Below are 24512 nucleotides of genomic sequence, written 5' to 3' on the forward strand. Positions count from 1 at the left end.
TTTCTCTCAATAGGTTTATTGGTGTTGAATATATTGCAATGGTGATGCTTTTTCTGACATCCCTAAATCTCACTTTTTATATCTTCTTTAATTTATTAGAAGTGAGACCCCCTGGCCAAATCCAAATTCAATGTAGGATATATTGGACTGAGCAGGCTTTTCTGATCGCACCCCTTTACTCGTGTGTTTACCTACCTTCACTGGAAATAGGAATCCCATATTGATATATGCAGTTATACATTTTACGGACTAGAAGAGGTCCCCATATCTCAGCTTTGGATTGTTGTAGAGTGGAAATAACTACACCACTGTCTTCACCAGGACCTCCCTGACACACTGTGAGGGTTTGAAAAAGATCTGAAGAGGTCACCTTTTTCACCCAAAAAAATACTAAGGGGTACCCCTTTGTGTTTTTTTAGACTAAATTTTTGCCCAACTCAGATTTCCTCTAAACTCACGTTGTTGATTAAGGAGCTCCTGACTTACACAGGGGTGTGATTATTTTCAGCCTATCTCATCCCAATGCTGAAGTATGAGAACTGACGTAACTGGGATTTTCTCTCAATAGGTTTATTGGTATTGAATATAATGCAATGGTTAGGCTTTTTCTGACATCCCTAAGTCTCACTTTTTATATCTTCTTTAATTTATTAGAAGTGAGACCCCCTGGCCAAATCCAAATTCAATGTAGGATAAATTGGACTGAGCAGGCTTCTCTGATCGCACCCCTCTACTCATGTGCTTACCTACCTTCACTGGAAATAGGAATCCCATATTGATATATGCAGTTATACCTTTTACGGACTAGAAGAGGTCCCCATATCTCAGCTTTGGATTGTTGTAGAGCGGAAATAACCACACCACTGTCTTCACCAGGACCTCCCTGACACACTGTGTGGGTTTGAAAAAGATCTGAAGAGGTCACCTTTTTCACCCAAAAAAATACTAAGGGGTACCCCTTTGTGTTTTTTTAGACTAAATTTTTGCCCGACTCAGATTTCCTCTAAACTCACATTGTTGATTAAGGAGGTCCTGACTTACACAGGGGTGTGATTATTTTCAACCTATCTCATCCCAAAGCTGAGGTATGAGAACTGATGTAACTGGGATTTTCGCTCAATAGGTTTATTGGTGTTGAATATAATGCAATGGTGTGGCTTTTTCTGACATCCCTAATTCTCATATTTTATATCTTCTTTAATTTATTAGAAGTGAGACCCCCTGGCCAAATACAAATTCAATGTAAGACATATTGGACTGAGCAGGCTTTTCTGATCGCACCCCTTTACTCGTGTGTTTACCTACCTTCACTGGAAATAGGAATCCCATATTAACATATGCAGTTATACATTTTATGGACTAGAAGAGGTCCCCATATCTCAGCTTTGGGATGTGGCAGAGCGAAAATAACCACACCACTGTCTTCACCAGGACCTCCCTGACACACTGTGTGGGTTTGAAAAAGATCTGAAGAGGTCACATTTTTCACCCAAAAAAATACTAAGGGGTACCCCTTTGTGTTTTTTTAGACTAAATTTTTGCCCGACTCAGATTTCCTCTAAACTCACATTGTTGATTAAGGAGGTCCTGACTAACACAGGGGTGTGATTATTTTCAGCCTATCTCATCCCAAAGCTGAGGTATGAGAACTGGCGTAACTGGGATTTTCTCTCAATAGGTTTATTGGTGTTGAATATATTGCAATGGTGATGCTTTTTCTGACTTCCCTAAATCTCACTTTTTATATCTTCTTTAATTTATTAGAAGTGAGACACCCTGGCCAGATCCAAATTCAATGTAGGATATATTGGACTGAGCAGGCTTCTCTGATCGCACCTCTCTACTCATGTGCTTTCCTACCTTCACTGGAAATAGGAATCCCATATTGATCTATGCAGTTATACCTTTTACGGACTAGAAGAGGTCCCCATATCTCAGCTTTGGATTGTTGTAGAGCAGAAATAACCACACCACTGTCTTCACCAGGACCTCCCTGACACACTGTGTGGGTTTGAAAAAGATCTGAAGAGGTCACATTTTTCACCCAAAAAAATACTAAGTGGTACCCCTTTGTGTTTTTTTAGACTAAATTTTTGCCCGACACAGATTTCCTCTAAACTCACATTGTTGATTAAGGAGGTCCTGACTAACACAGGGGTGTGATTATTTTCAGCCTATCTCATCCCAAAGCTGAGGTATGAGAACTGGCGTAACTGGGATTTTCTCTCAATAGGTTTATTGGTGTTGAATATATTGCAATGGTGATGCTTTTTCTGACATCCCTAAATCTCACTTTTTATATCTTCTTTAATTTATTAGAAGTGAGACCCCCTGGCCAAATCCAAATTCAATGTAGGATATATTGGACTGAGCAGGCTTCTCTGATCGCACCCCTCTACTCATGTGCTTACCTACCTTCACTGGAAATAGGAATCCCATATTGACATATGCAGTTATACATTTTATGGACTAGAAGAGGTCCCCATATCTCAGCTTTGGGATGTGGCAGAGCGAAAATAACCAAACCACTGTCTTCACCAGGACCTCCCTGACACACTGTGAGGGTTTGAAAAAGATCTGAAGAGGTCACCTTTTTCACCCAAAAAAATACTAAGGGGTACCCCTTTGTGTTTTTTTAGACTAAATTTTTGCCCAACTCAGATTTCCTCTAAACTCACGTTGTTGATTAAGGAGGTCCTGACTTACACAGGGGTGTGATTATTTTCAGCCTATCTCATCCCAATGCTGAAGTATGAGAACTGACGTAACTGGGATTTTCTCTCAATAGGTTTATTGGTGTTGAATATAATGCAATGGTTAGGCTTTTTCTGACATCCCTAAGTCTCACTTTTTATATCTTCTTTAATTTATTAGAAGTGAGACCCCCTGGCCAAATCCAAATTCAATGTAGGATATATTGGACTGAGCAGGCTTCTCTGATCGCACCCCTCTACTCATGTGCTTACCTACCTTCACTGGAAATAGGAATCCCATATTGATATATGCAGTTATACCTTTTACGGACTAGAAGAGGTCCCCATATCTCAGCTTTGGGATGTGGCAGAGCGAAAATAACCACACCACTGTCTTCACCAGGACCTCCCTGACACACTGTGTGGGTTTGAAAAAGATCTGAAGAGGTCACCTTTTTCACCCAAAAAAATACTAAGGGGTACCCCTTTGTGTTTTTTTAGACTAAATTTTTGCCCGACTCAGATTTCCTCTAAACTCACGTTGTTGATTAAGGAGGTCCTGACTTACACAGAGGTGTGAGTATTTTCAGCCTATCTCATCCCAATGCTGAGGTATGAGAACTGACGTAACTGGGATTTTCTCTCAATAGGTTTATTGGTGTTGAATATATTGCAATGGTGATGCTTTTTCTGACATCCCTAAATCTCACTTTTTATATCTTCTTTAATTTATTAGAAGTGAGACCCCCTGGCCAAATCCAAATTCAATGTAGGATATATTGGACTGAGCAGGCTTTTCTGATCGCACCCCTTTACTCGTGTGTTTACCTACCTTCACTGGAAATAGGAATCCCATATTGATATATGCAGTTATACATTTTACGGACTAGAAGAGGTCCCCATATCTCAGCTTTGGATTGTTGTAGAGTGGAAATAACTACACCACTGTCTTCACCAGGACCTCCCTGACACACTGTGAGGGTTTGAAAAAGATCTGAAGAGGTCACCTTTTTCACCCAAAAAAATACTAAGGGGTACCCCTTTGTGTTTTTTTAGACTAAATTTTTGCCCAACTCAGATTTCCTCTAAACTCACGTTGTTGATTAAGGAGCTCCTGACTTACACAGGGGTGTGATTATTTTCAGCCTATCTCATCCCAATGCTGAAGTATGAGAACTGACGTAACTGGGATTTTCTCTCAATAGGTTTATTGGTATTGAATATAATGCAATGGTTAGGCTTTTTCTGACATCCCTAAGTCTCACTTTTTATATCTTCTTTAATTTATTAGAAGTGAGACCCCCTGGCCAAATCCAAATTCAATGTAGGATAAATTGGACTGAGCAGGCTTCTCTGATCGCACCCCTCTACTCATGTGCTTACCTACCTTCACTGGAAATAGGAATCCCATATTGATATATGCAGTTATACCTTTTACGGACTAGAAGAGGTCCCCATATCTCAGCTTTGGATTGTTGTAGAGCGGAAATAACCACACCACTGTCTTCACCAGGACCTCCCTGACACACTGTGTGGGTTTGAAAAAGATCTGAAGAGGTCACCTTTTTCACCCAAAAAAATACTAAGGGGTACCCCTTTGTGTTTTTTTAGACTAAATTTTTGCCCGACTCAGATTTCCTCTAAACTCACATTGTTGATTAAGGAGGTCCTGACTTACACAGGGGTGTGATTATTTTCAACCTATCTCATCCCAAAGCTGAGGTATGAGAACTGATGTAACTGGGATTTTCGCTCAATAGGTTTATTGGTGTTGAATATAATGCAATGGTGTGGCTTTTTCTGACATCCCTAATTCTCATATTTTATATCTTCTTTAATTTATTAGAAGTGAGACCCCCTGGCCAAATACAAATTCAATGTAAGACATATTGGACTGAGCAGGCTTTTCTGATCGCACCCCTTTACTCGTGTGTTTACCTACCTTCACTGGAAATAGGAATCCCATATTAACATATGCAGTTATACATTTTATGGACTAGAAGAGGTCCCCATATCTCAGCTTTGGGATGTGGCAGAGCGAAAATAACCACACCACTGTCTTCACCAGGACCTCCCTGACACACTGTGTGGGTTTGAAAAAGATCTGAAGAGGTCACATTTTTCACCCAAAAAAATACTAAGGGGTACCCCTTTGTGTTTTTTTAGACTAAATTTTTGCCCGACTCAGATTTCCTCTAAACTCACATTGTTGATTAAGGAGGTCCTGACTAACACAGGGGTGTGATTATTTTCAGCCTATCTCATCCCAAAGCTGAGGTATGAGAACTGGCGTAACTGGGATTTTCTCTCAATATGTTTATTGGTGTTGAATATATTGCAATGGTGATGCTTTTTCTGACATCCCTAAATCTCACTTTTTATATCTTCTTTAATTTATTAGAAGTGAGACCCCCTGGCCAAATCCAAATTCAATGTAGGATATATTGGACTGAGCAGGCTTCTCTGATCGCACCCCTCTACTCATGTGCTTACCTACCTTCACTGGAAATAGGAATCCCATATTGATATATGCAGTTATACCTTTTACGGACTAGAAGAGGTCCCCATATCTCAGCTTTGGATTGTTGTAGAGCGGAAATAACCACACCACTGTCTTCACCAGGACCTCCCTGACACACTGTGTGGGTTTGAAAAAGATCTGAAGAGGTCACCTTTTTCACCCAAAAAAATACTAAGGGGTACCCCTTTGTGTTTTTTTAGACTAAATTTTTGCCCGACTCAGATTTCCTCTAAACTCACATTGTTGATTAAGGAGGTCCTGACTAACACAGGGGTGTGATTATTTTCAGCCTATCTCATCCCAAAGCTGAGGTATGAGAACTGGCGTAACTGGGATTTTCTCTCAATAGGTTTATTGGTGTTGAATATATTGCAATGGTGATGCTTTTTCTGACATCCCTAAATCTCACTTTTTATATCTTCTTTAATTTATTAGAAGTGAGACCCCCTGGCCAAATCCAAATTCAATGTAGGATATATTGGACTGAGCAGGCTTCTCTGATCGCACCCCTCTACTCATGTGCTTACCTACCTTCACTGGAAATAGGAATCCCATATTGACATATGCAGTTATACATTTTATGGACTAGAAGAGGTCCCCATATCTCAGCTTTGGGATGTGGCAGAGCGAAAATAACCAAACCACTGTCTTCACCAGGACCTCCCTGACACACTGTGAGGGTTTGAAAAAGATCTGAAGAGGTCACCTTTTTCACCCAAAAAAATACTAAGGGGTACCCCTTTGTGTTTTTTTAGACTAAATTTTTGCCCAACTCAGATTTCCTCTAAACTCACGTTGTTGATTAAGGAGGTCCTGACTTACACAGGGGTGTGATTATTTTCAGCCTATCTCATCCCAATGCTGAAGTATGAGAACTGACGTAACTGGGATTTTCTCTCAATAGGTTTATTGGTGTTGAATATAATGCAATGGTTAGGCTTTTTCTGACATCCCTAAGTCTCACTTTTTATATCTTCTTTAATTTATTAGAAGTGAGACCCCCTGGCCAAATCCAAATTCAATGTAGGATATATTGGACTGAGCAGGCTTCTCTGATCGCACCCCTCTACTCATGTGCTTACCTACCTTCACTGGAAATAGGAATCCCATATTGATATATGCAGTTATACTTTTTACGGACTAGAAGAGGTCCCCATATCTCAGTTTTGGGATGTGGTAGAGCGGAAATAACCACACCACTGTCTTCACCAGGACCTCCCTGACACACTGTGTGGGTTTGAAAAAGATCTGAAGAGGTCACCTTTTTCACCCAAAAAAATACTAAGGGGTACCCCTTTGTGTTTTTTTAGACTAAATTTTTGCCCGACTCAGATTTCCTCTAAACTCACATTGTTGATTAAGGAGGTCCTGACTAACACAGGGGTGTGATTATTTTCAGCCTATCTCATCCCAAAGCTGAGGTATGAGAACTGGCGTAACTGGGATTTTCTCTCAATAGGTTTATTGGTGTTGAATATATTGCAATGGTGATGCTTTTTCTGACATCCCTAAATCTCACTTTTTATATCTTCTTTAATTTATTAGAAGTGAGACCCCCTGGCCAAATCCAAATTCAATGTAGGATATATTGGACTGAGCAGGCTTTTCTGATCGCACCCCTTTACTCGTGTGTTTACCTACCTTCACTGGAAATAGGAATCCCATATTGATATATGCAGTTATACATTTTACGGACTAGAAGAGGTCCCCATATCTCAGTTTTGGGATGTGGTAGAGCGGAAATAACCACACCACTGTCTTCACCAGGACCTCCCTGACACACTGTGTGGGTTTGAAAAAGATCTGAAGAGGTCACCTTTTTCACCCAAAAAAATACTAAGGGGTACCCCTTTGTGTTTTTTTAGACTAAATTTTTGCCCGACTCAGATTTCCTCTAAACTCACATTGTTGATTAAGGAGGTCCTGACTTACACAGGGGTGTGATTATTTTCAACCTATCTCATCCCAAAGCTGAGGTATGAGAACTGATGTAACTGGGATTTTCGCTCAATAGGTTTATTGGTGTTGAATATAATGCAATGGTGTGGCTTTTTCTGACATCCCTAATTCTCATATTTTATATCTTCTTTAATTTATTAGAAGTGAGACCCCCTGGCCAAATACAAATTCAATGTAAGACATATTGGACTGAGCAGGCTTTTCTGATCGCACCCCTTTACTCGTGTGTTTACCTACCTTCACTGGAAATAGGAATCCCATATTAACATATGCAGTTATACATTTTATGGACTAGAAGAGGTCCCCATATCTCAGCTTTGGGATGTGGCAGAGCGAAAATAACCACACCACTGTCTTCACCAGGACCTCCCTGACACACTGTGTGGGTTTGAAAAAGATCTGAAGAGGTCACATTTTTCACCCAAAAAAATACTAAGGGGTACCCCTTTGTGTTTTTTTAGACTAAATTTTTGCCCGACTCAGATTTCCTCTAAACTCACATTGTTGATTAAGGAGGTCCTGACTAACACAGGGGTGTGATTATTTTCAGCCTATCTCATCCCAAAGCTGAGGTATGAGAACTGGCGTAACTGGGATTTTCTCTCAATAGGTTTATTGGTGTTGAATATATTGCAATGGTGATGCTTTTTCTGACATCCCTAAATCTCACTTTTTATATCTTCTTTAATTTATTAGAAGTGAGACCCCCTGGCCAAATCCAAATTCAATGTAGGATATATTGGACTGAGCAGGCTTCTCTGATCGCACCCCTCTACTCATGTGCTTACCTACCTTCACTGGAAATAGGAATCCCATATTGATATATGCAGTTATACCTTTTACGGACTAGAAGAGGTCCCCATATCTCAGCTTTGGATTGTTGTAGAGCGGAAATAACCACACCACTGTCTTCACCAGGACCTCCCTGACACACTGTGTGGGTTTGAAAAAGATCTGAAGAGGTCACCTTTTTCACCCAAAAAAATACTAAGGGGTACCCCTTTGTGTTTTTTTAGACTAAATTTTTGCCCGACTCAGATTTCCTCTAAACTCACATTGTTGATTAAGGAGGTCCTGACTTACACAGGGGTGTGATTATTTTCAGCCTATCTCATCCCAAAGCTGAGGTATGAGAACTGATGTAACTGGGATTTTCGCTCAATAGGTTTATTGGTGTTGAATATAATGCAATGGTGTGGCTTTTTCTGACATCCCTAATTCTCATATTTTATATCTTCTTTAATTTATTAGAAGTGAGACCCCCTGGCCAAATACAAATTCAATGTAAGACATATTGGACTGAGCAGGCTTTTCTGATCGCACCCCTTTACTCGTGTGTTTACCTACCTTCACTGGAAATAGGAATCCCATATTGACATATGCAGTTATACATTTTATGGACTAGAAGAGGTCCCCATATCTCAGCTTTGGGATGTGGCAGAGCGAAAATAACCACACCACTGTCTTCACCAGGACCTCCCTGACACACTGTGTGGGTTTGAAAAAGATCTGAAGAGGTCACATTTTTCACCCAAAAAAATACTAAGGGGTACCCCTTTGTGTTTTTTTAGACTAAATTTTTGCCCGACTCAGATTTCCTCTAAACTCACATTGTTGATTAAGGAGGTCCTGACTAACACAGGGGTGTGATTATTTTCAGCCTATCTCATCCCAAAGCTGAGGTATGAGAACTGGCGTAACTGGGATTTTCTCTCAATAGGTTTATTGGTGTTGAATATATTGCAATGGTGATGCTTTTTCTGACATCCCTAAATCTCACTTTTTATATCTTCTTTAATTTATTAGAAGTGAGACCCCCTGGCCAAATCCAAATTCAATGTAGGATATATTGGACTGAGCAGGCTTCTCTGATCGCACCCCTCTACTCATGTGCTTACCTACCTTCACTGGAAATAGGAATCCCATATTGACATATGCAGTTATACATTTTATGGACTAGAAGAGGTCCCCATATCTCAGCTTTGGGATGTGGCAGAGCGAAAATAACCAAACCACTGTCTTCACCAGGACCTCCCTGACACACTGTGAGGGTTTGAAAAAGATCTGAAGAGGTCACCTTTTTCACCCAAAAAAATACTAAGGGGTACCCCTTTGTGTTTTTTTAGACTAAATTTTTGCCCAACTCAGATTTCCTCTAAACTCACGTTGTTGATTAAGGAGGTCCTGACTTACACAGGGGTGTGATTATTTTCAGCCTATCTCATCCCAATGCTGAAGTATGAGAACTGACGTAACTGGGATTTTCTCTCAATAGGTTTATTGGTGTTGAATATAATGCAATGGTTAGGCTTTTTCTGACATCCCTAAGTCTCACTTTTTATATCTTCTTTAATTTATTAGAAGTGAGACCCCCTGGCCAAATCCAAATTCAATGTAGGATATATTGGACTGAGCAGGCTTCTCTGATCGCACCCCTCTACTCATGTGCTTACCTACCTTCACTGGAAATAGGAATCCCATATTGATATATGCAGTTATACTTTTTACGGACTAGAAGAGGTCCCCATATCTCAGTTTTGGGATGTGGTAGAGCGGAAATAACCACACCACTGTCTTCACCAGGACCTCCCTGACACACTGTGTGGGTTTGAAAAAGATCTGAAGAGGTCACCTTTTTCACCCAAAAAAATACTAAGGGGTACCCCTTTGTGTTTTTTTAGACTAAATTTTTGCCCGACTCAGATTTCCTCTAAACTCACATTGTTGATTAAGGAGGTCCTGACTAACACAGGGGTGTGATTATTTTCAGCCTATCTCATCCCAAAGCTGAGGTATGAGAACTGGCGTAACTGGGATTTTCTCTCAATAGGTTTATTGGTGTTGAATATATTGCAATGGTGATGCTTTTTCTGACATCCCTAAATCTCACTTTTTATATCTTCTTTAATTTATTAGAAGTGAGACCCCCTGGCCAAATCCAAATTCAATGTAGGATATATTGGACTGAGCAGGCTTTTCTGATCGCACCCCTTTACTCGTGTGTTTACCTACCTTCACTGGAAATAGGAATCCCATATTGATATATGCAGTTATACATTTTACGGACTAGAAGAGGTCCCCATATCTCAGTTTTGGGATGTGGTAGAGCGGAAATAACCACACCACTGTCTTCACCAGGACCTCCCTGACACACTGTGTGGGTTTGAAAAAGATCTGAAGAGGTCACCTTTTTCACCCAAAAAAATACTAAGGGGTACCCCTTTGTGTTTTTTTAGACTAAATTTTTGCCCGACTCAGATTTCCTCTAAACTCACATTGTTGGTTAAGGAGGTCCTGACTAACACAGGGGTGTGATTATTTTCAGCCTATCTCATCCCAAAGCTGAGGTATGAGAACTGGCGTAACTGGGATTTTCTCTCAATAGGTTTATTGGTGTTGAATATATCGCAATGGTGATGCTTTTTCTGACATCCCTAAATCTCACTTTTTATATCTTCTTTAATTTATTAGAAGTGAGACCCCCTGGCCAAATCCAAATTCAATGTAGGATATATTGGACTGAGCAGGCTTTTCTGATCGCACCCCTTTACTCGTGTGTTTACCTACCTTCACTGGAAATAGGAATCCCATATTGACATATGCAGTTATACATTTTATGGACTAGAAGAGGTCCCCATATCTCAGCTTTGGGATGTGGCAGAGCGAAAATAACCAAACCACTGTCTTCACCAGGACCTCCCTGACACACTGTGAGGGTTTGAAAAAGATCTGAAGAGGTCACCTTTTTCACCCAAAAAAATACTAAGGGGTACCCCTTTGTGTTTTTTTAGACTAAATTTTTGCCCGACTCAGATTTCCTCTAAACTCACATTGTTGATTAAGGAGGTCCTGACTAACACAGGGGTGTGATTATTTTCAGCCTATCTCATCCCAAAGCTGAGGTATGAGAACTGGCGTAACTGGGATTTTCTCTCAATAGGTTTATTGGTGTTGAATATATTGCAATGCTGATGCTTTTTCTGACATCCCTAAATCTCACTTTTTATATCTTCTTTAATTTATTAGAAGTGAGACACCCTGGCCAAATCCAAATTCAATGTAGGATATATTGGACTGAGCAGGCTTCTCTGATCGCACCTCTCTACTCATGTGCTTTCCTACCTTCACTGGAAATAGGAATCCCATATTGATCTATGCAGTTATACCTTTTACGGACTAGAAGAGGTCCCCATATCTCAGCTTTGGATTGTTGTAGAGCGGAAATAACCACACCACTGTCTTCACCAGGACCTCCCTGACACACTGTGTGGGTTTGAAAAAGATCTGAAGAGGTCACCTTTTTCACCCAAAAAAATACTAAGGGGTACCCCTTTGTGTTTTTTTAGACTAAATTTTTGCCCGACTCAGATTTCCTCTAAACTCACATTGTTGATTAAGGAGGTCCTGACTAACACAGGGGTGTGATTATTTTCAGCCTATCTCATCCCAAAGCTGAGGTATGAGAACTGGCGTAACTGGGATTTTCTCTCAATAGGTTTATTGGTGTTGAATATATTGCAATGGTGATGCTTTTTCTGACATCCCTAAATCTCACTTTTTATATCTTCTTTAATTTATTAGAAGTGAGACCCCCTGGCCAAATCCAAATTCAATGTAGGATATATTGGACTGAGCAGGCTTCTCTGATCGCACCCCTCTACTCATGTGCTTACCTACCTTCACTGGAAATAGGAATCCCATATTGATATATGCAGTTATACCTTTTACGGACTAGAAGAGGTCCCCATATCTCAGCTTTGGATTGTTGTAGAGCGGAAATAACCACACCACTGTCTTCACCAGGACCTCCCTGACACACTGTGTGGGTTTGAAAAAGATCTGAAGAGGTCACCTTTTTCACCCAAAAAAATACTAAGGGGTACCCCTTTGTGTTTTTTTAGACTAAATTTTTGCCCGACTCAGATTTCCTCTAAACTCACATTGTTGATTAAGGAGGTCCTGACTAACACAGGGGTGTGATTATTTTCAGCCTATCTCATCCCAAAGCTGAGGTATGAGAACTGGCGTAACTGGGATTTTCTCTCAATAGGTTTATTGGTGTTGAATATATTGCAATGGTGATGCTTTTTCTGACATCCCTAAATCTCACTTTTTATATCTTCTTTAATTTATTAGAAGTGAGACCCCCTGGCCAAATCCAAATTCAATGTAGGATATATTGGACTGAGCAGGCTTTTCTGATCGCACCCCTTTACTCGTGTGTTTACCTACCTTCACTGGAAATAGGAATCCCATATTGATATATGCAGTTATACATTTTACAGACTAGAAGAGGTCCCCATATCTCAGTTTTGGGATGTGGTAGAGCGGAAATAACCACACCACTGTCTTCACCAGGACCTCCCTGACACACTGTGTGGGTTTGAAAAAGATCTGAAGAGGTCACCTTTTTCACCCAAAAAAATACTAAGGGGTACCCCTTTGTGTTTTTTTAGACTAAATTTTTGCCCGACTCAGATTTCCTCTAAACTCACATTGTTGGTTAAGGAGGTCCTGACTAACACAGGGGTGTGATTATTTTCAGCCTATCTCATCCCAAAGCTGAGGTATGAGAACTGGCGTAACTGGGATTTTCTCTCAATAGGTTTATTGGTGTTGAATATATCGCAATGGTGATGCTTTTTCTGACATCCCTAAATCTCACTTTTTATATCTTCTTTAATTTATTAGAAGTGAGACCCCCTGGCCAAATCCAAATTCAATGTAGGATATATTGGACTGAGCAGGCTTTTCTGATCGCACCCCTTTACTCGTGTGTTTACCTACATTCACTGGAAATAGGAATCCCATATTGACATATGCAGTTATACATTTTATGGACTAGAAGAGGTCCCCATATCTCAGCTTTGGGATGTGGCAGAGCGAAAATAACCACACCACTGTCTTCACCAGGACCTCTCTGACACACTGTGAGGGTTTGAAAAAGATCTGAAGAGGTCACCTTTTTCACCCAAAAAAATACTAAGGGGTACCCCTTTGTGTTTTTTTAGACTAAATTTTTGCCCGACTCAGATTTCCTCTAAACTCACGTTGTTGATTAAGGAGGTCCTGACTTACACAGGGGTGTGATTATTTTCAGCCTATCTCATCCCAATGCTGAAGTATGAGAACTGACGTAACTGGGATTTTCTCTCAATAGGTTTATTGGTGTTGAATATAATGCAATGGTTAGGCTTTTTCTGACATCCCTAAGTCTCACTTTTTATATCTTCTTTAATTTATTAGAAGTGAGACCCCCTGGCCAAATCCAAATTCAATGTAGGATATATTGGACTGAGCAGGCTTCTCTGATCGCACCTCTCTACTCATGTGCTTTCCTACCTTCACTGGAAATAGGAATCCCATATTGATCTATGCAGTTATACCTTTTACGGACTAGAAGAGGTCCCCATATCTCAGCTTTGGATTGTTGTAGAGCGGAAATAACCACACCACTGTCTTCACCAGGACCTCCCTGACACACTGTGTGGGTTTGAAAAAGATCTGAAGAGGTCACCTTTTTCACCCAAAAAAATACTAAGGGGTACCCCTTTGTGTTTTTTTAGACTAAATTTTTGCCCGACTCAGATTTCCTCTAAACTCACATTGTTGATTAAGGAGGTCCTGACTAACACAGGGGTGTGATTATTTTCAGCCTATCTCATCCCAAAGCTGAGGTATGAGAACTGGCGTAACTGGGATTTTCTCTCAATAGGTTTATTGGTGTTGAATATATTGCAATGGTGATGCTTTTTCTGACATCCCTAAATCTCACTTTTTATATCTTCTTTAATTTATTAGAAGTGAGACCCCCTGGCCAAATCCAAATTCAATGTAGGATATATTGGACTGAGCAGGCTTTTCTGATCGCACCCCTTTACTCGTGTGTTTACCTACCTTCACTGGAAATAGGAATCCCATATTGATATATGCAGTTATACATTTTACGGACTAGAAGAGGTCCCCATATCTCAGTTTTGGGATGTGGTAGAGCGGAAATAACCACACCACTGTCTTCACCAGGACCTCCCTGACACACTGTGTGGGTTTGAAAAAGATCTGAAGAGGTCACCTTTTTCACCCAAAAAAATACTAAGGGGTACCCCTTTGTGTTTTTTTAGACTAAATTTTTGCCCGACTCAGATTTCCTCTAAACTCACATTGTTGGTTAAGGAGGTCCTGACTAACACAGGGGTGTGATTATTTTCAGCCTATCTCATCCCAAAGCTGAGGTATGAGAACTGGCGTAACTGGGATTTTCTCTCAATAGGTTTATTGGTGTTGAATATATCGCAATGGTGATGCTTTTTCTGACATCCCTAAATCTCACTTTTTATATCTTCTTTAATTTATTAGAAGTGAGACCCCCTGGCCAAATCCAAATTCAATGTGGGATATATTGGACTGAGCAGGCTTTTCTGATCGCACCCCTTTACTCGTGTGTTTACCTACCTTCACTGGAAATAGGAATCCCATATTGACATATGCAGTTATACATTTTATGGACTAGAAGAGGTCCCCATATCTCAGCTTTGGGATGTGGCAGAGCGAAAATAACCAAACCACTGTCTTCACCAGGACCTCCCTGACACACTGTGAGGGTTTGAAAAAGATCTGAAGAGGTCACCTCTTTCACCCAAAAAAATACTAAGGGGTACCCCTTTGTGTTTTTTTAGACTAAATTTTTGCCCAACTCAGATTTCCTCTAAACTCACGTTGTTGATTAAGGAGGTCCTGACTTACACAGGGGTGTGATTATTTTCAGCCTATCTCATCCCAATGCTGAAGTATGAGAACTGACGTAACTGGGATTTTCTCTCAATAGGTTTATTGGTGTTGAATATAATGCAAAGGTTAGGCTTTTTCTGACATCCCTAAGTCTCACTTTTTATATCTTCTTTAATTTATTAGAAGTGAGACCCCCTGGCCAAATCCAAATTCAATGTAGGATATATTGGACTGAGCAGGCTTCTCTGATCGCACCCCTCTACTCATGTGCTTACCTACCTTCACTGGAAATAGGAATCCCATATTGATATATGCAGTTATACCTTTTACGGACTAGAAGAGGTCCCCATATCTCAGCTTTGGATTGTTGTAGAGCGGAAATAACCACACCACTGTCTTCACCAGGACCTCCCTGACACACTGTGTGGGTTTGAAAAAGATCTGAAGAGGTCACCTTTTTCACCCAAAAAAATACTAAGGGGTACCCCTTTGTGTTTTTTTAGACTAAATTTTTGCCCGACTCAGATTTCCTCTAAACTCACATTGTTGATTAAGGAGGTCCTGACTAACACAGGGGTGTGATTATTTTCAGCCTATCTCATCCCAAAGCTGAGGTATGAGAACTGGCGTAACTGGGATTTTCTCTCAATAGGTTTATTGGTGTTGAATATATTGCAATGGTGATGCTTTTTCTGACATCCCTAAATCTCACTTTTTATATCTTCTTTAATTTATTAGAAGTGAGACCCCCTGGCCAAATCCAAATTCAATGTAGGATATATTGGACTGAGCAGGCTTCTCTGATCGCACCTCTCTACTCATGTGCTTTCCTACCTTCACTGGAAATAGGAATCCCATATTGATCTATGCAGTTATACCTTTTACGGACTAGAAGAGGTCCCCATATCTCAGCTTTGGATTGTTGTAGAGCGGAAATAACCACACCACTGTCTTCACCAGGACCTCCCTGACACACTGTGTGGGTTTGAAAAAGATCTGAAGAGGTCACCTTTTTCACCCAAAAAAATACTAAGTGGTACCCCTTTGTGTTTTTTTAGACTAAATTTTTGCCCGACTCAGATTTCCTCTAAACTCACATTGTTGATTAAGGAGGTCCTGACTAACAAAGGGGTGTGATTATTTTCAGCCTATCTCATCCCAAAGCTGAGGTATGAGAACTGGCGTAACTGGGATTTTCTCTCAATAGGTTTATTGGTGTTGAATATATTGCAATGGTGATGCTTTTTCTGACATCCCTAAATCTCACTTTTTATATCTTCTTTAATTTATTAGAAGTGAGACACCCTGGCCAAATCCAAATTCAATGTAGGATATATTGGACTGAGCAGGCTTCTCTGATCGCACCTCTCTACTCATGTGCTTTCCTACCTTCACTGGAAATAGGAATCCCATATTGATCTATGCAGTTATACCTTTTACGGACTAGAAGAGGTCCCCATATCTCAGCTTTGGATTGTTGTAGAGCAGAAATAACCACACCACTGTCTTCACCAGGACCTCCCTGACACACTGTGTGGGTTTGAAAAAGATCTGAAGAGGTCACCTTTTTCACCCAAAAAAATACTAAGTGGTACCCCTTTGTGTTTTTTTAGACTAAATTTTTGCCCGACTCAGATTTCCTCTAAACTCACATTGTTGATTAAGGAGGTCCTGACTAACACAGGGGTGTGATTATTTTCAGCCTATCTCATCCCAAAGCTGAGGTATGAGAACTGGCGTAACTGGGATTTTCTCTCAATAGGTTTATTGGTGTTGAATATATTGCAATGGTGATGCTTTTTCTGACATCCCTAAATCTCACTTTTTATATCTTCTTTAATTTATTAGAAGTGAGACCCCCTGGCCAAATCCAAATTCAATGTAGGATATATTGGACTGAGCAGGCTTTTCTGATCGCACCCCTTTACTCGTGTGTTTACCTACCTTCACTGGAAATAGGAATCCCATATTGATATATGCAGTTATACATTTTACGGACTAGAAGAGGTCCCCATATCTCAGTTTTGGGATGTGGTAGAGCGGAAATAACCACACCACTGTCTTCACCAGGACCTCCCTGACACACTGTGTGGGTTTGAAAAAGATCTGAAGAGGTCACCTTTTTCACCCAAAAAAATACTAAGGGGTACCCCTTTGTGTTTTTTTAGACAAAATTTTTGCCCGACTCAGATTTCCTCTAAACTCACATTGTTGGTTAAGGAGGTCCTGACTAACACAGGGGTGTGATTATTTTCAGCCTATCTCATCCCAAAGCTGAGGTATGAGAACTGGCGTAACTGGGATTTTCTCTCAATAGGTTTATTGGTGTTGAATATATCGCAATGGTGATGCTTTTTCTGACATCCCTAAATCTCACTTTTTATATCTTCTTTAATTTATTAGAAGTGAGACCCCCTGGCCAAATCCAAATTCAATGTAGGATATATTGGACTGAGCAGGCTTTTCTGATCGCACCCCTTTACTCGTGTGTTTACCTACCTTCACTGGAAATAGGAATCCCATATTGACATATGCAGTTATACATTTTATGGACTAGAAGAGGTCCCCATATCTCAGCTTTGGGATGTGGCAGAGCGAAAATAACCAAACCACTGTCTTCACCAGGACCTCCCTGACACACTGTGAGGGTTTGAAAAAGATCTGAAGAGGTCACCTTTTTCACCCAAAAAAATACTAAGGGGTACCCCTTTGTGTTTTTTTAAACTAAATTTTTGCCCGACTCAGATTTCCTCTAAACTCACGTTGTTGATTAAGGAGGTCCTGACTTACACAGGGGTGTGATTATTTTCAGCCTATCTCATCCCAATGCTGAAGTATGAGAACTGACGTAACTGGGATTTTCTCTCAATAGGTTTATTGGTGTTGAATATAATGCAATGGTTAGGCTTTTTCTGACATCCCTAAGTCTCACTTTTTATATCTTCTTTAATTTATTAGAAGTGAGACCCCCTGGCCAAATCCAAATTCAATGTAGGATATATTGGACTGAGCAGGCTTCTCTGATCGCACCCCTCTACTCATGTGCTTACCTACCTTCACTGGAAATAGGAATCCCATATTGATATATGCAGTTATACCTTTTACGGACTAGAAGAGGTCCCCATATCTCAGCTTTGGATTGTTGTAGAGCGGAAATAACCACACCACTGTCTTCACCAAGACCTCCCTGACACACTGTGTGGGTTTGAAAAAGATCTGAAGAGGTCACCTTTTTCACCCAAAAAAATACTAAGGGGTACCCCTTTGTGTTTTTTTAGACTAAATTTTTGCCCGACTCAGATTTCCTCTAAACTCACATTGTTGATTAAGGAGGTCCTGACTTACACAGGGGTGTGATTATTTTCAGCCTATCTCATCCCAAAGCTGAGGTATGAGAACTGATGTAACTGGGATTTTCGCTCAATAGGTTTATTGGTGTTGAATATAATGCAATGGTGTGGCTTTTTCTGACATCCCTAAATCTCATATTTTATATCTTCTTTAATTTATTAGAAGTGAGACCCCCTGGCCAAATACAAATTCAATGTAAGACATATTGGACTGAGCAGGCTTTTCTGATCGCACCCCTTTACTTGTGTGTTTACCTACCTTCACTGGAAATAGGAATCCCATATTGACATATGCAGTTATACATTTTATGGACTAGAAGAGGTCCCCATATCTCAGCTTTGGGATGTGGCAGAGCGAAAATAACCACACCACTGTCTTCACCAGGACCTCCCTGACACACTGTGTGGGTTTGAAAAAGATCTGAAGAGGTCACATTTTTCACCCAAAAAAATACTAAGGGGTACCCCTTTGTGTTTTTTTAGACAAAATTTTTGCCTGACTCAGATTTCCTCTAAACTCACGTTGTTGATTAAGGAGGTCCTGACTTACACAGGGGTTTGATTATTTTCAGCCTATCTCATCCCAAATTACATCAATGGTTACATCAAAATTTTGACAGAAGAGTGCATATGTGCCAGCAAAGTCATGAAGGCCATTTACTCGGCATACTATTCCATACATAACCCTATACTGTATACTTTATGAATTAATAACATTTTTATTAAAAACGTGTTGTTTTTTTTCAGAATTACTTTTTATATGAATTTTGGGACACCCTTTAAAATATTGATTATAAAAATTTTTGGCTAAAACTGTACAGCAAAAGACAAGAAAAATAAAATAACTTAAAGTATAAAAGAAAGTATAAAAACAGTTAAAAGTCGTGTGTGTGTGGTGTAAAGTGTGAGCTGGATGAAATCTGGGTTCTGTCTATTTGTCTGTCACTCTGGGCCTGTGCAGCTGTTTTGACCTGGTTCTCCAAAAGTGGGAGGTGTAAACAGACAGAGACTGGGGCTGGTACTAACGTCACTACTGTGGGCTATCAGCGACGTGGTTGGGGGCAAGATGCCCATCCCCCTATAAATATTAATGTCTACTAACTGTAACCCTAAAACAGGCAGCGTGCACCAGGAGATAACACCTTTAATCCTTTAACCCTGTAGGAGGCATGAGTGAATGTTTTTAACCAAATATTCTATCATTTATCAACTGTAAATATACACAGATGTAAAATATGAGATGCAAATTCATTAGAGCTTCACATAGGACCCACCCCACTCTCTTCCTACCTGCAACCACAACATTCCTGTTATCATCAATTGTCCTGTTCAACATTTAAATCTTACTCCTAACCAATAGGTTTGCTGTGGCCATTTATGATCCGATCAGCAACCAGCTACGACTAACACCTCACTGGGCCCAGCCCATATGTACCCAACAGAACCACTGCATCGCCAGGTCTTCACAGATGTCATCAGGTAGGTACCTGGTGTTTCACTGGATTAATCCCACAACACCTTAGAAAATCTGAGTAGTTAAGACCCAGCTCTCTCCAAGATGACTTTACAGCATGTGGTAGGGTTTCTCAAGTGGTAGGGAGTTATCTTATTGGATTTGGTGGTATAAAGTAGTAGGCAGGACAATAGTGGTGTGATTCCACAGTGAGATTTTATTTACTACAAACATATTTACAAATAAATGACAACAAATAAACAAAAACTACACATAATAATATTTAAACTAGTTTACAGGGCCTGGTGGCACAGTGAGTGATCAATCACTCCCACTATGCACTCTGCTTCACAAAAAGCCAATGAGCTTCCAGATAAAACTTGGTGTGAAGAATTCTCTCTCCCTTTATCACCAGGTTTCTTTTCACTTCTGTTCTTTTCCTTTTCACATTTACACTTGGATCACACTGAAATAGGCCTTAGTTCCTCCCACAGCTAAATCAATATGAGCCATAGGGGACCAGTGCTAAATAGTCAATTAAAAAAACATAAAAGATAATTTGCGTATGCTATTAAAAAGTCAATACGCAGGCATGCTTTGATGTTAAAAGTAGGTATACTTAAATGACATAAATTGTATTAAACTTAACCTTGTGAGTTGTAGCTCCAGAACCCCTCTCCCACACCATGCCACACTACTTAAAGACCACTGCACCACTAGTCACTTTGTTATAGCCTTGTTCATAACCCTTCACATCCTCTCTACAGCTTAGACTTCCCTGTCAAATGTGATCTATAAATGCTATTAATAGCCTTCAGAAGTTCAGCCTTTAGTCCACAACTTGCTCTGTGTCATTTACAGCTTCACTGTACCATCTACCAAACTTTTGGTTCACTTCACCTATCACAGGTTTGTAAACTTGCTCATCATCAGCACCAGTGGCATGTGGTTTATTCACCTAGTATTAACTATATAAATATTAACAATTTTATTTTTAGTAAGAAAAATGACATAGTTCTATAAAAATAAGACTATTGTCTTAATATTCTCATGAAGACAAAAATGGTCTAACAGTGTTCATGGCTCTTGAGATACATTGCCAGATTAGAGGTAGAAAATTAGCAAATGTGTTAAAAACAACTCTGACAGTTAACCAGTGTCTCAATATCAGGTGAGTAAATCAAGATATATTTTATATTATCAATGATAAAATGTCCTGTAAAATCCCTGAGCATGTTATTTATTAATGCTTGGAATACAGAGGGAGTTAGTGAGGCCAAAGGGCATCACTCTAAACTTATAGTCTTCCATTCATTTCTCTTTTTATTTCTAACCAAGCTGTAGGGACTTTGGTCTAATTTAGTGAAGACTGTGGCTCCTTTTAATTACTCTATGGCTGTGGGGATAAGGGGCAATAGATAAGGATATGTTTTCTTAATCACATTAAGACCTAGCTAATCTATACAGGGCCTAAGTCCCTCATATTTCCATTTTAAACATAAAAAACCTAAGGCCACAGGAGATGTCTAAGGCCAAATAATACCCTGTTGTAAAGCCTCCTGAATGTACTCCTACAATATATTTTCTTATGCCTGTGTTAATGGATATGCCCTTGCCTTGGGTAGATTAGCACCCTTAATCACATCAATGGTACAATCATGTGTTCTGTGTGAGGGTAACTTGATTTGCATTTGTCTTATTAACAATCTCAATAAATTGTTTGTATTCCTCAGGTACTTTAACAGCAATATTGCTTTCAGTGCCGTCAACAGACATTGAGTTTATAGGACTTATAATATAAACATGAGTTTAAGTGGCTTAAGACATTGTTGAATGAAATGAAGAGACCAAGAAACTAATACTTTTTTGGAACAATATATAATAGGTACATGAGATTTCAACTATAGATAATCCCAAAATTACATCAAATTCAGAGGAGTCTAAAATAAGAATTGAGTTCATTGTGCAGAAAGCTGGCCTCCACTTGAATGGGTTGTTATTGTGTGATTAATCTCTCTTTCCACCATCTAGAGCTGAAACATCCACTGGGAGAGGTAATGAGGAACTTAGATTTACAGCATTTAGCAGACGCTCTTATCCAGAAATGTTCTTAGTGTTCAAACTGAATGTTTATCCTAGCTAGTACAAATAGGTTCTTGTCCAATCCATTTTGAGCTTGAGCACTGCCATAAAAAGGGCCAGTGCTGATACCTAGAAAGAACTAAACATAGTAAGTGCAACACACAGCATCTAGTCAGGGCTTGTCTCTGGAGTATTCTCCTCAAAATGAAGTTAACTTCAAATCCAGAATCAATTAAGGCTGAAAGAGACAGAAACATGGTGGTGGGACACTTGTATTGGTATCAGCACTGATTTATGCCTATTTACTGAAATATATTGTTATAAAAATATAAATATATACCGCCCTCTTCAGAGTTCTGCATTTTATACCAAAAACTTTACTGCTCCATTGCAAAAGCACAGGTCCTGTTTATATCTCATGAATATTAAAGCTATGAATTGGAGAAAAAAATGTATACATATAAAAGTTCCATATTATTTATTTATTTATTTGTTTTTATTTATTTATTTATTTATTTTTAGCTCGTACAATGATCACTTGTACAATTCTGACCATCGAAAGCATATATTTCTTTCTTTTTCCTTCGTCAAGTTTGTTTTCCTACAGTGAGGTGAGTCTGAGGTTAAACCTTAGCGTGTAATACCAGTTGTGACCAGCAGATGGAGGCAGATATTTATTTTCAGTAACTCCTCAGGGATTCAGAGAAACGAGAGGAAATATCGGTGCTAAAATTAGCATGCTGTTCCAGCTTTGACCACAAGAGGTCAGTCCAACTCAATACACTGTCCACAACCAAAACACGAGCAAACTGTCCCTCAGACAGCCGCCGGAGAAATAATTCCGCTGTTGTTAATTATTTATAATTTATACATTTATAATTAAGGACAGATAAACAGTTTCTCGCTCCTGTGGCTGTGTGAGGGCCACTTTGGTCGTGTTTCGCTCACAAATAAGAGATAACTGCACTAAATAAAGCGGTGTAGTGTATTTATAAATAGCACAAAGACACTTCATATGGTCACTGTCCAGTTTAAAAACATGTATCTCCCAAAATAGTAACTTTACAGGAGAACTTCTTAAAGTTCAGTGGAAGTCAATGGAGATGTAAAAAGATGTTAATGATCATCAGCTCATTCAGCGGCAGACTGCTGTCCCAGTCCTGCTCCACAGACAGATTCAGGACGTGTTTTGTTCCTCAGACCATTAGACTGTTTACTATCAGCACAAATAACAATCCTGTGACTCTGATACACTTTGGACGACTGTACAGACCCCTCTCTACATTTGACTGCTCCATCACACTCACATTATTCTACTTCAGTTTTCATATTTTATCTTTTATATTTCTACTTGTGATTTTATTTTCTACATTCACTTTATTTTTCTAGTTTTGTTTTCATTATTTTATATTTTACTCTTTTATGTGGAACAGCTACTGGACACAAATTTCCCTCTGGGATCAATAGCTTATTTAAATCTATCATGAGATTTACACACACACACACACACACACACACACACACACACACAGTGAAGTCTTTCAGGACTGAAGATGGAGAGGGGAGCACTACTCTGTGAAAGAGCAAATGGTGTAATTTTCTTCAAAGTAAAACAACAAAGAACTTATGAAATTTGTGGATTTCATCAAAAAGAAGAACAACACATTTATTGATCCTTTGGGGAAACTGCTTCTCTGCATTTCACCCGTCTGTGGCAGTGAGCACACACCAGGGGCAGGGGGCTGTGACCACCTCGGCGCCCAGGGGCTTCTCTAACCTCAGAGCCACGGCTGACCATTATCTACAGCACATCATCAACTGATTAAAGGAAACTGGAGGTGTGTGTGTGGCACAGGGTCCTAAACCTATACTGAACATCTGTGACCTTCAAACCCTCAGACAGCACTGCACTGGCTCAGGAACACTTCTCAAAACCACGGTCTGTGAACACACTCCCACAGGTTAAACCCAAAAAAGAACCCAGAAATAAAAAAGCTCTAGGAATGTGGTCACCTTCTTTGGGCCAGAGCTCACTTTAAAAGGTAAATAAAAATCCACTGAGCTCTACATCACTGTTTACTTTGTGTTTTTCACAGACGGTAAAACAGATCACTCAGAGACGGAGAGTAAAGAGGAAATAGCTCTGAAGTGTATTATTTGTGTTAAAGGAACACTAGGTAAGTTTTGAGTTTTTATTTTTGCTCCTGGGGCTCCCCCTAGTGTAAGTCATTTTTATAGCACTGTGCTCAAATCAATGGGGAGGGAGAGAGCGTGGATTCCACCCACATCCAAGTTACATAGTGCAGTTTCTGCAGTGCTGAGCCCTGATTGTAAAGGGCAGAGTCTCTATTCTCCTTGTTACAGCTCAGTGGAGCATCACAGTGACTGAGGCTGTGATTTTAAGGTAAAAATATTACCTAGTGTTCCTTTAAACACAAACTAAGACTCAGGGATGACAGTGTGCTTTGGTGCTAAAGTTTTTCAACAGAAATCACCGCTGCAGCCGGAGACGGGGCAGGTCCGCGGTTTCTCCTCGTCCACCGCCGTAGGACGACCAAGACGTGGGGTCTACACCACACCCCCTCAACAGGGGGCACTGTGACCAGATCAACAATGATTTGTGGTTTAATCTCGTGGCTGATTGGTGTATTTTTTACTGAGGATCGCCTCAAACTCCTTTCCACCCGAAATATAAAGTTTATCTCCACTCAGAATTTATACGAATC

This window comes from Hoplias malabaricus, chromosome 11, assembly GCF_029633855.1.
Source record: "Hoplias malabaricus isolate fHopMal1 chromosome 11, fHopMal1.hap1, whole genome shotgun sequence".
Lineage (NCBI taxonomy): Eukaryota > Metazoa > Chordata > Actinopteri > Characiformes > Erythrinidae > Hoplias > Hoplias malabaricus.